Below are 13,623 nucleotides of genomic sequence, written 5' to 3' on the forward strand. Positions count from 1 at the left end.
CAGATGGCACATGGTTTGGATTAGGAGGAGCGTTCCCCTGGCTGGGGACAGCTGTGGACGGGGGATTGCTGTGCGTTGGGACGGTGTTAGCTGGAGACACTTGCGTTAGGACAGAGATCTAAACAGTATTTTAGTATGCGGTGGTGGCTATCCCAAGTTTGTTTTAAATATATACGGCATTTGTGTGTGATAGTTAATTTGACTAACATGTTTATTTACTGGCTCACTGGCTTTTTGTGTTTGGAAAAGATGACTCATCTGCTACTTGATCCTGCCAATGTTTATTCGGTTGGTGGGCTCTCTTTACTGGAGTAATGAGAATAATCCCACTCATATCAAGCCTATTAACAAGCATACTTTCACAGGATCAGGTCACCGGCTAGCTGTAAATAAAAACGGCCACCTCCTCACCCTCAGCACTAGTGAAATTTCAGGGATGCTCATGTCATCACAGGCCATTATAAGGTTTCATAGACATCACATTAGCTTCATCCAGTTTTTCTAGGGATAACATTTTAAATGGCCAAAACGTAAGCGAGGGATTTTGCTGTCTCTTAGCTGAGCACACAACAGAGAAGATCTCACAGGATTTTCCGCCTCATATTCTGTGCTATTCAGGTTCCACATAAACTGCCCAGAGGCAGATAAACATCTAAGACAGACAGTGGCTGGCCAGCAAAGCAGGGAGCTGCCTGAGGTTGAAAAGAATAGCAAGAAAGCAGCTGCATGCACAAAAAAAACCGAGGTTCCTGAGGCCTTGAGAAGGCAACACAAGTAAGTATGCTGTGCTGCAGCCTAGCAGTCAGGGCACCTAGTGAAGGTGGATGAAAGGTCTCTTCTTCCCACCACTGTTGGTCCCTGCCAAGGGCTGTAAAGATGGTCCAATACTCTCTCTGTGCTGGTCGACTACGGAGTGCCAGGGATCCTCTAGGGAAACTGTAATTCAGTTGTGTGCACTTTTAAATCATCCAAATGTTTCCTGGAAACTTTTTTGGCTCGTGCCACCTCTTGGTCTGCCAAAGTGCATCTAGTCACAACCTGGGAGCAGGAATGGTCCAGAGCCTCTCCGATGAGGCAGTCTGCATGTGGCTTCCTGCCTCTGCGAAAGCTTCAGTGCCAGCCAGCCCTTGTGCCAGCATGCTTCTGGGTATGTTTAATTTACCAGGATGGCTGTGATCTCTGTATTCTCGCTCTTATTTTGGGTTCTGCACCAGGGAGGTCTAAAAGCTAGGTGTTGTGGTGCCTCAGTTGTCGTTGCATGAGTCTTGCTCTTAACTGGCAAATACATGAATATCACTGAAAGCTTGGCACCCTTGAAGATCCATCTGGGCCTTGGATTTTAGATTGCACAGATATTAAGCACCTAAGGACCTAAACAGATATTTAGCACTTGCAGATATAAATGCAACATCACAGCATTTATTGAAAAATTGCTGATGAAGATTTAGCAAACATCAATGCTGCGCACTTTGGTACTTTCTAAACTTGCACTTGGTGTCATACATCTACCCAGGTATCCTTGAAAACCCGTCTTTGGTTCCCAGTAGGATCAGATTTGGAATGAGTTTTGGTGTCTGAAAAGATATCTAAGTCCATTCTGAGGACATTCCCAAGATCCTCCAGCTCAGGCACTGGGCAACCTCCAGTCTCCACCAGTCAGACCGTTTGTGAGCCATGGTGTGGCTCAGCCAGCGCCCCTGGGGAGGGCCAGCAAAGCCCAAGGGACTGGCCGTGCTCCCTGTAGCTGCAGCACCAATGGTCTGAACACCACCAAGGAGAGAAGACACAGAGCACCAAAACAAGCAAGAATGAAGAACAACTTTCCAAGTTGTGCTGAGTGCAGCAGAGCAATGCCGCTCGTATTTCTTTCTCTGATCAAGCCATGTGGACAGTCTTTTTTGCTTCCTTCCAGGATCAGGGTTGGAAACAGGCTCCTCAGCTGGAGGGGGTGTTAGTCTCTGAGCCCGAGCCCGCTCAGGCAGTCCCAGCTCTACCCTGGCTTTACCTGCTGTATGTCCCACCCTCCAGCTTTTTAATCAGAGGCCCTCTGCTTGCCTCAGACAAGCCAGCTTTGCCTGTGTGCCCCTTGTGCACATACAGTTATGTGTTTTCCTTGCTTTCCTTACACCGGGAAACTACAGCACACAATATAATGGCATAATGTGCTAAAATGAGATGCCAGGGCTGTCTTTTCAGAGGACTAGGCTGCCAAACATTACACCCACTGGATGTTAAATGAAGGCGATGACTAAGTGTTCACACAGCGGCTTGCTTTTGCTGAAGAGTTTGGCAGACTGACGTAAATTGAAAGTCTGCTGCAGGCAGATTTCCTCCTACTGTATTTGATTTCATGCAAATAAGAACTGCAGGACGCCAGGCAATTTCTACCTGTGACTGACATCTTCAGTGTTGACAGTCCCACACTGTTTTTATATCTAAAAGTGCAGATTTAATAATGCATGTGGGGCAGTTGCAGATTGCAACATCTCAGCCCAGATCCATCTCCAGTTTCCCTCCCTTCCCTACTCCCAGCAGGCTGCATCCAGCCTCGCGGCATGGCTTGCTTTGACATACGCATGTCTATAAAGTGTTGCAGTCTGCCGCTGAGCTGCCAAAGAAAACACAACGGTGCAATATTTTCTGCTAACAAGCCTTTGTCCTGTGTGTTTCACTCCCCGGTTATGCCAGATAAAAGCTTCCTGTTAAAGGATTAAGGGGTAGCTTAGTGAAACAAGCATTCCCCGTCTTCCGACTGATTTAAGCAAGGAAGCATCTACTGCCCAAAAGCATTTAGGCTAATCTAAAGGAGTCTGGGAGGGAGGCTTAACAGGTGCAGGGCTGCTGGGAGAGGAGCAGGGGCATCAGCTTTTGGAGTGATGGGGAGGCAGTAGGAAGCAGCTGCACATGGGCAGCAGTGAGCCCCACCAGAGCAAAAACCAGGACGTGTGTCTGAAACGTCTAAAGCACCAAGTGTGCATGTGGTTACATCCTGTCAGCTTTGGGCTGTGTGTGCATGCCACAAAAAGTGCTGGGAAAGGACCACAGTAACATCCTGGATATGAAGAGCCCTGCCACCTGTGAGCAGCAGTGCTGCCCCAAAGCCAGGATGCCCTGCCTGGGGATGGAAGCTGGCTGCAAAGACCTTCAGTAAAGCTACTTTTGGGTAAGTAGCCTGAGAGGTTCTTTCTGCTTGTCCCTGCCAGCCCAGAAATCTTCCTCCATGTGTTTTAGCACACTGTCCAGCCACCATGAAATATGATGGTTTCACAACCTCTTTTCCCCGACAGCAACCAGCCATGAAACCAAAATCTTGAGGAGGAAAGAAGACTAGGGAGTCAGGTTGCTGATCAGAGTAGGCATCAGAGGATAATGTTTCAGCTCCCATCACTACCTCATTCAGATCCAGACCTCGCACCCCAGCAACTGCCCGTTTGGAGGTGTGTGCCCTCCCCTTGCAGCTATTCTGCAGTAGATACCGGCCTTTCCCCATCATGTTTTAAACTAGGCTTAGGCTGCACCTACCTGCCTACAGGCATTTGCAACAGGGAACACACAACCTGGCCAGTGGCATGGTGTGGACTACAGCCCAACAGCTCAGGGCTTGTCCTGCAGGCATCTGGCAATCCATAAGTCTAGCATACAGCCTCAGTTTCCCCCAGGCTCCCCGTGGAGTATCTAATGCATAATGGTTTTTGGTGGTTTTCATCCCAAACATTTTGAACTGATGTGAGACTGTTTTTCACAGTGCTGTTTTGGTATGGTGTGGTCTGTGGCTTGAGGAGAAGGGAAGCTTCAAGGCTTTCTGGGACAGTGGTAATGAATGGATGATGGACAGATCTAAACTTCAGGGAATCTTGTCCACACTGCCTGCAGAAAAGTGTCTCTGAATGAACTATCCTTAGATAGCTATTTAGTAGTGCACATACGTCTGTGGGAAGCTGACTGGAAAGGGACCTGCGGGTCACACTTCCAGCAGAATGTGCATCCTGGGTACCTAACCTCTTACTCCATAATTTACACAGGCTCTTGAGGTATCTCATCCCTCCAGGACTGGGAAAGCAGGTCCCAAAGCAGGCTAAAGGTGTCAGTCTCAATTTTTGTGCTTCAGAAATAGCCCTGGCATTAACCTTGTAGTTAGCATAATGGCCCATGATGCTGTATTCACAGTGATATGCTCACAAGACTACCCTTTTCCGTGAACTTTCCAGCTCCACTAGGGGAAAACAAGTAGAACAAAAGCGAGAAAACTCATGAGTTGAAATAAAGATAGTTTAACAGGTGAGGGAAAGAGAGAAAAAACCAAGTGGGACAAAGGAGATCACTCACACTCTCCCACAGGCAGAGCAGCTGAGCAATGGCCGCCTTGGAAGCTGAAACTCCACTGTCTTCTTCCTCTACCCAGCTGTTATTCCTGAGCATGGCATGCATTATACAGTGAGGAATATCCCTTTCCCCAGAGCTGAGCCTGCTTCACCTAAAGCCAGCCAGCTCTGAGCACTGGAGTTCAGCTCATGGATGCAGGACTTCAGCGATCAACACCCCGTGTGTGAAAGAAAAGGGCAAACCAACTAATGGTCAAACTACCTCTGCCTGGGGGCTGGCTACAGTGTCTTATTCATGGCTTCATATTTCATAGGATAGTTTTTTCTTATATGTTTGAGCTGTTCAACCTACAACAGTGACTCAGGGCTATGATACTGAGGCCAAAGACCTTCAGTAAGTGTTTGTGTTTACAGTCCAGCTTCTGTGCATTCTTTCTTTCAGCAGCTGACATCTAAGTGGGAAAGAGAAATGGGTGGCCTGTCATGAGGCTGGTACTAATTATTGCAATTAGGAAGCTTCATAAGAATACATCCAACATTCAAATAGAGCATCCAGTGTTTTGTAGCTTTACTAAGGAATTTTGAGTGTTAATTTAACTAAAAATGCTTGACCTGTCTTTTATCACAAACATCCAGTTGGTTTAGGACTTTGTGGATTTTCAAGAGCTCGTGAACAACAACCACCACCACCCCCCCAAAAAAGGTGCATTGGATCTATCATGTTCATTATTTCTTCTAATCCACCGATTTTAAGTTTCTTCAAGAAAACAGAACATCATTTGAGCCCATTGCATGCATCACACCAGTGAGAAAACACAGCTGCATTCTGCCATTGTGCCTCTGCCTGTTTGTGCAAACTGCCTCCCTCTTTATTGACATTCAAAGCATCAACAGGAATCAGCCCACCTTGCCTCAGCTGTGCCCACTAGTTCATAAACTTCATTCTTTAGTATCTCTTCTAGTGCCTGCTGCTTATTTTCCATGCTCCTTGCATCCATGTATAGACATTTCAGTACATTAATATTCTTCATCTTCTCTTGCTGAACTACTCCAGCTTCAGTCTTATTTGTAGGCTGGCAGTACATGTCAGATTATTTGAGTTAGGTGAAAATTTCTCCTCTTTCCTTCACACTGAGTTTTATAGCTATCCAATAAACTTGCCTGGTTCTGAAACCGGGAGTTTGGTACCCTGTTTTGGCAGAGAAACATTAACCACAAATTGCTTGCATCTAAAAATAATCCACGATAATTTTGTTCTCTTTCAGAAACTGGCGCACTGCATTCTCTAAAGGGAGATAATGAATATGTGAAAACATTTCTGGAACAGTTGGTTGTCTATAGCAAGTCAATATGAAATCAAGATAGAATTTATATTTTATCTCTTCGTAAAGGTTTATTGAGCTATGTTTCAGACATCATTCAGAGCAAACCCTCTGGAGGCCCAAGAAACAAGGACTTGATCTTTCTAGAGCTTTCTATCCATAGGGAGACAACAGATCTGAATATTCATCACCTGGACAGCAAGCACAGATTACCACTCTTGCAGAATTTCTTTTTGAAATCAGGGAATCGTGATCATCATTCATTTTGCTTTCTATTTCTTGAGAAACTTCTGGGCATAGCAACACTTAGCAATTTCCTACAGGGAGTCCTGCATGTTAATTAAACCTCCTGAGACTCATCTCTCCCAGTCTGACACAAGAGCCAAAGATTTGCCAAATTACCCCATTTCACCATGTGCAACTTCTCTAAAGGTCACCCTTGTCAGCCATGCAACAAAAATTGTGGTCATGCCCTGATCATTTCTCCTCAAGACTACTAGAGCCTCCTCTTCATTTTCATCTTTTTCCTTTGCAATGTACTCCAAATGCTTCAGTAAATCATCTGCCTCAACAGCAGCACCTCTGAATTCTTCCATCATTTTCCTTTGGCCTCCTGCATTAAATTTCAACTACTTGTGCTTCCTTTCAAGGCTCCCCAGAACACTGCTCCCACCTACAGCATCAGCTGCAATATTTTCTGCTCCTGTTCCCACTCATCCAGTCCATCACACCTTGGTGATGCCTTTTTCATCTCCTCCATGCTCCAGACCACCCTCAACAACTGAAAGCTTCTTTTATGCAATTTAGATAGGAATGCACCTCTGTTTCCATACATCATTTCTCAAGGCACACCTTCCTCTGATGATCAGTGCTCCTACAGCCCTCCCTGCTCCAATACAACATTGCCATTCAGACAAGGCCAAGCATTGCCAATGTTATGGAGGTTATCACACTTTGGCCACTGATGAGCTCCAGGCTTGTGTTTATAACTCATTGGTTAAAAGCCCCTGGAGGCAGTAGCATTTGTCATGCCTTGCACAGTGCCAACCTTCTTCTAGACATCAATAACTAATAAAGCTAAGAGGCCTGCAACTAAGTTTTATTACCCTAGTCATTTTACAGGTAGAGAGGAGTTACATTTTTCAAATTACAGCCCCTTCGCAGGTACAAAAAAAGTCAGAGTGAAGATCCGGGTTTCCTGAGAACTCCTCTATCCTTAACTGGCTGGCTGAGGCTAAGCCCAGGACACTTCTGTTCTCCTGCCATAAAGTGCCTTCTCATATTCAGTCCTAACTATCATCCTCCTTACTTAGAGAAGACCTAGAAGTAGCACTGCAGGCTCACCGTTCCAAAGAGTGGTGTGGGATCTCACCTGGCTACTGGAGTGCCGTCAGGTGAGAAGCTTTTCAGATCTAGTGGCTTAGCCAAGAAATCTTATTGCCATCAGAAAAGGAATTTATTTCCATAAAAATGGGAATAATGGGAGCTTAGGTTTGCAATTTTATGTGTGCAGCTGGTGGTTTACAGGTGTGTTTGTAGTGAGAAGAATTACGGGACTCTTTCTTATGTACCATTTACAAGTGCGTGAAGAGAGCATAAGGAAGAGGGTGTATTATGCATTTTCTCTAATGGAGTATTACCTTGCAATTTTGCAAAGATCTGGTGAGAAGGTATTGCAACCGTGTCTCACATTCAAGCCCATAACTGCAAATACACTGTTATCACAGAAGCAGCATTAGAGGATTAAATGCAATGCTAATGGATTTCCAAAGACTGCAGGAAAAGCCCCTGCTGCTGCTTGAGCTGTAACATATGTTTAAGGGCCAACACATCTGAACCATTCCTTGACCAGGGAAGCAGTTTGCTGTAGCTGGAGACATAACCTGATGGCAACAATACCACGTGCACCTTGCTTCAGTGGGCCTCCTTACACAATACTGCCACGCTCTTCATCCTTCATCCTTTGTTGCTGTAGCTAAGGGGAGTATGTGCTTGGTTCTCATTGTGGGCTGACCCCGGCTGGGTGCCAGGCGCCCACCAAGGCCGCTCCATCACTGCCCTCCTCAGCTGGGCAGGGGGAGAGAATGTATAACGGGAGGCGCATGGGTCGGGGTGAGGGCAGGGAGAGATCACTCACCAGCTGCTGCCGTGGGCAGAACAGACCTGGCTTGGGGAAAACAGTTTAATTTATTTCCGATCGAATCAGAGTAGGATAATGAGAAATAAAGCTAAATCTTGCAACCTCCTTCCCCCCACCTCTCCCTTCTTCCCGCGCACAACGTCACTCCCCATTTTCTCTCCCCGCTCCCGCCAGTGACACAGGGGACAGGAACGGGGCTGGGCCGGTCCCTGACGCTGCCTCTGCCGCCCCTGCCCCTCAGGGGGAGGCTCCTCACACCCTGCCCCGCTCCCGCCTGGGGTCCCTCCCACGGGACACGGTCCCCCGTGGGCTTCTCCAACGGGAGCCCTGCCCAGGGGCTGCAGTTCTTCACAGACTGCCCCGGCGTGGGGCCCTGCACGGGCTGCAGGTGGGGATCTGCTCCCCCGCCACCCTCCATGGGCTGAGGGGCACAGCCTGCCTCAGCGGGGGCTGCACCACGGGCTGGGGGGGAACCTCTGCTCCGGCGCCTGGGGCACCTCCTGCCTCCTGCGCTGACCCGGCGGTCGGCAGGGCTGTTCCTCTCACACAGCCTCACTCCTCTCTTCAGCTGCAGTTGTGCAGGGCTTTTTCCCCCTTCTTAAATATGTTACCACAAAGGTGCTACCACCGTCACTGACGGGCTTGGCCTTGGCCACCACCATCACTGACAGGCTTGGCCTTGGCCAGTGGTGGGTCCGGCCTGGAGCCGGCTGGCATTGGCTTAGTTGGAATCAGGGACGCTTCTAGCAGCCTCTCACAGAAACCACCCCTGTACTGCCCACTGATACCAAAATCTTGCCACAAACCCAATACAGTAATATTTTTCACTCATCCCTTTTCTGAACGCAGCTGTTTGATTTGTACTCAGGAGCTCCATCTTCCAACAAATGTAAGTTATGTATGTACTCTGTGTCATCTCTGTTTCCATGAAATACGTTTGCTTTCTCTTTCTGCAGTGAGGCTTCTATGTATGCAACAAAAGACTTGCATACGAGAGAGACATAAAGTTGGCTCCTTTCAGGCCCGACTCATGGTGCTGAGTCTGATGTTCTACCAAAGGTTGAAGACCTGAATTTGGGACTTTGAAGGAAGTGCTTTAATCACCAGTGGGATGGGTGTTGCATCTCCTTGTGTAGTCCCTTGTGCCTCACTTACAAAATGCCTACTAGCCCCAGCCCTCAAGAGTGAGAAGTGATGAAAGGGTCAGTATGGGAGTTTTGCCAACACTTAGATGCTATCTAGGGATCACAGCAGCTGAGATGCATCAAGGCTTAAAAAGCCTGTGATTTCCTGTAAGCAAAACCTAGGCTTCATTACAGTAATACAGACCTCTACAGGTTGAGATGGGATTTGAACACAAGATTTGCAACAAGTACCAGTGTCACCTTAGTTACAGGACACAGCACTCAAAGCAGCAATAGCTCTTTGAGTACTCAGGGTTCCAAGTACCCAACAGTTTAACAACTAAGTAACTGCACGTGTAAATAGCCAGAATTACCCAGGCTTCATTACTTGCTGTGTTATGTACTGATGCAGCACAACATCACATCACAGTTACTGTATTTAATAAACTGGTCCCTTTACAGTTTCTCCAGTGAGATGCAGGTTAATGAAGCAACTTTCTTTCATGGACCCAAGAGGCAGAGACTTCTCTGTAGCTAGTAAAGAAGGCTCTTCCATGAAGGATTAATGTTTATAGAGTAAAATGAAGATCAGAACATGCCCTCTAGTCAAGGAACTCTTCCTATCACAGCTATCCTTTATAAATCATATATATGCTCCCTAAGCTGTGCCCTTCTAGAAATTTTGAGGAAATTTATGGGCCTTAAAAGTCGATGTTCTTAGACATTGTTAGACCCAGGAGGGAGGCAAAATCTGGAACAGAAGACTATTTCAATTAAACACTTAAAGTGTTCTAGTAACAAACTCCCCCATATTAAACTAGAAGGCAACTAACCAGGGCATTCCTGATGCTCTCAGGTGCTTTGATGCCACAAGCAGATCATGTCTAAAATGTACAAGATTCAGCTTACAAAGGCCACTTTGCACAGCCTCTCTGAAACAATTCTTTATAGTAAATATTTGGTAATTAAGTTCTACTGCATTTTCCATCAGCTTCAGTGGAACCAGCCTTTCACCCATTTCCTATCAGCTTTAGGGTTTCTTTTCTGGTTTCCCATTTCTGGTATAATCCAGTCCAGAGAGCAGCTGCAATCTGTCATATGGTAGTAGACACTGAAGGGGGTTGGGTGGGGTGGCGAGGAGTGGGCAGGGAAGACAAAAAAAACCAACAAAAAACAGCTTGCCAAGTCTTGCAGCCTTAAACCTTTGGTGCAGTACAAGGTTTACAAGATGATTTAAAATCTGCACGTGTAGGAAATAAGGAAGACGGGCTGACTCTACACAGAAAATGGGTTTGGGACAGACTGAATTGATGGCTTTGTGACAATGACAGTAAAGTTAATAGCTGATATAGGCAGACAAGAGACTCCATTTTAAATTTAAAATTGAAGTGTGTGTCACTGACAGCATCATACTGACCATTCATTGCTAGACCTAATTTCTCTCTGGTAATGACTATAAGAAGCTGAATAGATAATGATGTACATTGCAGAACATTTGGGAAATGGGATTTACTGCTTTGCAATATTTTTTTTTTGTTTTAAAAACAACTATTTAATGATTAGTAGAGGTGGCTATCCTTGAACACTCCTGAAGGGTAAAGATTAGTCACTCCTATGGGAACATCTCTGTTGCCTCTATTTCTTTCCCTCTTAGGAGACAGAAGGGGTGTAAATTGTGCTTGCAACAGACTGAGAAGGCTGACACTGTTAAAATATAAGACCTCGACAAAACCTCTGGAGATGATGTATCACCAGTCTCCTGGGCAGTTGCACTCCACATTCACATTTGCACACTGCAGATAATTCCTGCCTTTCAACAGCCTGAACCCAAACTTGAAATGCAAATGGTCTTGGAGCTGGAAATGGAAACCTGCATGCACTGAAAGGAGACAGTTTTTCACATATTCAATAAAAAACTGACAAACAAAAAAATGTGAAACAAAGGGAAAACAAAGTTTTCAGTCCTTGGGGAAGGAACCCTTTGCTCTTCTATTTCTGTCATTACTCCCTCCTGTTTATCTAGCCAGCACTTCAGGCACAGAGATCCCCATTGGTTTTGTACATCTTCACCCATACAAACAGAGATCTTTATTGGCGTATCCATATAGGGTTGATCACCAGAGACTCGACTTCACTATGTGTCAGTGAAAGGCCTTTAAAAGTACACAAGCCATAACACAAAGGGCTTCAGAAATATTACACACATGGCACACAGAAGTAATCAATTTCAGGAATAAATAAACACTTGTGCCTCAAAGCTGAACGCAGCCAGCGCATGTGGGTGAGGGTGAATGTTGCTGGCCTTGTGCCATCAGTTTGGGCTGCCCCTGTAACAACCTTTTTTTGGTAGGTGTCATACTAAAGTATAGCAAAATGGTAGTAGCACATTCCATAATCTGCTCCATAACTGTAATGCAGAATATCAGCGGGCTGACATTTCCACCTGTTTTCCTTACTCCTGCCTGTGACAAGGGTTTGCACAACTGAAGGATTTATTGTTTCTCTGCTTGGTTTTGTGTCCAGCAGGAAAACTAGCTGAATTGTTCGAGTTCAAAAGCTCAAATCTGAAGGCCATATACTCTTTGCATGAATTAATTCCAACTCCACCCTGGCTTTGTAAAGCTAATTTAAATTACAGTGGTCTGCAACTTCACAAAGCTGTAAAATAAATAAATCTAATTGTATTTGGCTTAACTACCGTGAATCTGCTTATTACTTTCAAAGTGGTACAGGGAGGCTCATAGTTTTTATAAAATCTAAGCTACCAAATGATTATGATGAGAAATTGGGACTGTGGCGATAGTAATTAAACACACGTAAAAACCTATTTTCTTCTCTGTGAGAAAATGCAATGTCTATGTTCTATTTCCATTCCTTCCTTCTGTGATTGCTGGAGGGCATTTTAGATGTGGTTGCTCAGACTATTCAAGACCTTTAAAAAAGTTCACATTCCCTAGAAAGTAATTAAAAACTCCCACACTGAACAAAAATATATGTAATATATGCAAATGCAATAAAAGTAGCGTGGAGTTTACATAATAATTTTTAATGCTACTTTATATCCGAGGCAAAATACTACCAAGTTTTCCATACTTAGATCATCCCTCTGTGTCTATGCTGGAACAAACATGCTCCCTCAGTGCAGACTGTGACATGAGCTCATGCTGCAAGGCATGCAAGCACTGCGGTTGGTTTTAGTATCAGCTGGGGAAGGATGGATAAATAGCATCACGTTTCCCATTAGTAAAAGGCTTCCTAAATTCTACTGAGTCAACAGACAGTAATCAGGTATCAGCCAGTAGTTCAGCTTTGCAGCAAGATCACAGAGCAAGATCACAGAGCAGCTCTTCACTAGGAAATGAACCAAAACTAAGGGTAGGAGGCTGGGGACTGTGGAGTGGGGAGGCAGGGAGGGAGAAAAAACAAACTGCTTCATTTCCTTTTCTGCTCCGATTCCTCTGATAGAAATTCCATGAAGGCATATTAACCTGAAAAGGAATTTCAGCAGCAAATAATCAGAAACCATGAAACCTGCTTAATACTTGCAGGTGGCATCTAGTCCAGGTGCTCTCAGGAGCTCATTATCTGACAAATAGTCATCTGATAAACAGATGCTTTACAACCATAAAATCTAAAGGTGGAAAACAGTCAAGGCAGTTTAGTCCACCTCTTGGTCCACTAATGCAAGATAGGATTAATTTTTGCCTTTTCCCAATGCATTCGCCTAGCCTTTTCATGCTGTTTAGTTTTAAATTTTCCAAGTAACCCAAGAGACATCTAAACCGCTAGGGAAGTTAGCATTTCGTATCTTAACATTAAGAGGTTTCCTCTGCCCACACCCCTCTTCATTGCTGTTCTGTGAAATAAGTTCTTGCTTACCTTCTTTCACGGTCCTGTACTACAGCCACTTCAAATCACTCTAGTTACCTTCCTGGTGCATCTGCCCAAGAATTTCTACATTTAAGACTCATCTTTGCTTTCACAAGTTATCCTAATGATTATTCATATGGTAGCACATCAGTATTCTTCTCTTTCACTGTGTTAGCAACATGCTGAAGCCAAAACTAATGCAGTATTTCATGCAGAATTACTGTATCAGAATTACTGCTCTTGGAGCAAGAGCTCTCACACTTGTACTCCCTACTATGCAGTATTTGGTTGTGCACCCCAAAACTGCAGTGCCTTTTTTTCCTTCACTGCATCCCAATTATCTCTTTAATGCATGTTTAAAATGTGTTTTCCCAAATCGTCTTTCCTTGCCTCTATCTTATGGCCAGTTCATGCTCAATGAAGTTTTGATTGTTGCTGTTGTATTTCTTTGTATTTTCCCCTTACTGTTTGAAAGTCTTCCCACTTCAACAATGTATTTCAGTAATGGACTGTCTTCATGACCGTCTTCCTCCCTCTCCAGGACTGTAAATACCACTAAAATATCTACATGGCTATAAAAACAACTGCATTGCTGTCAATTGCTACTCAGACAACTTTAAAATCACATATCTTTCTTCCTATTTAGGCAAATCTGGATTTATTTTTCAAGCAAGACTTCATGAGAAAGCACATGCAGACCTAGGAAAGGATTTTATCACAGATGTGTATTTAGTTAATTCCTTTCAGACACTCATTTTCAATTCTATTCCAGAACATTGCTCCACAGCTTTGTAGCAGGGGCAGTCAGCTAAGAAGGGAAAGTGAGAAAACGAGAGGCCAAAGAG

Source organism: Falco cherrug, chromosome 3 (genome assembly GCF_023634085.1).
Source record: "Falco cherrug isolate bFalChe1 chromosome 3, bFalChe1.pri, whole genome shotgun sequence".
Lineage (NCBI taxonomy): Eukaryota > Metazoa > Chordata > Aves > Falconiformes > Falconidae > Falco > Falco cherrug.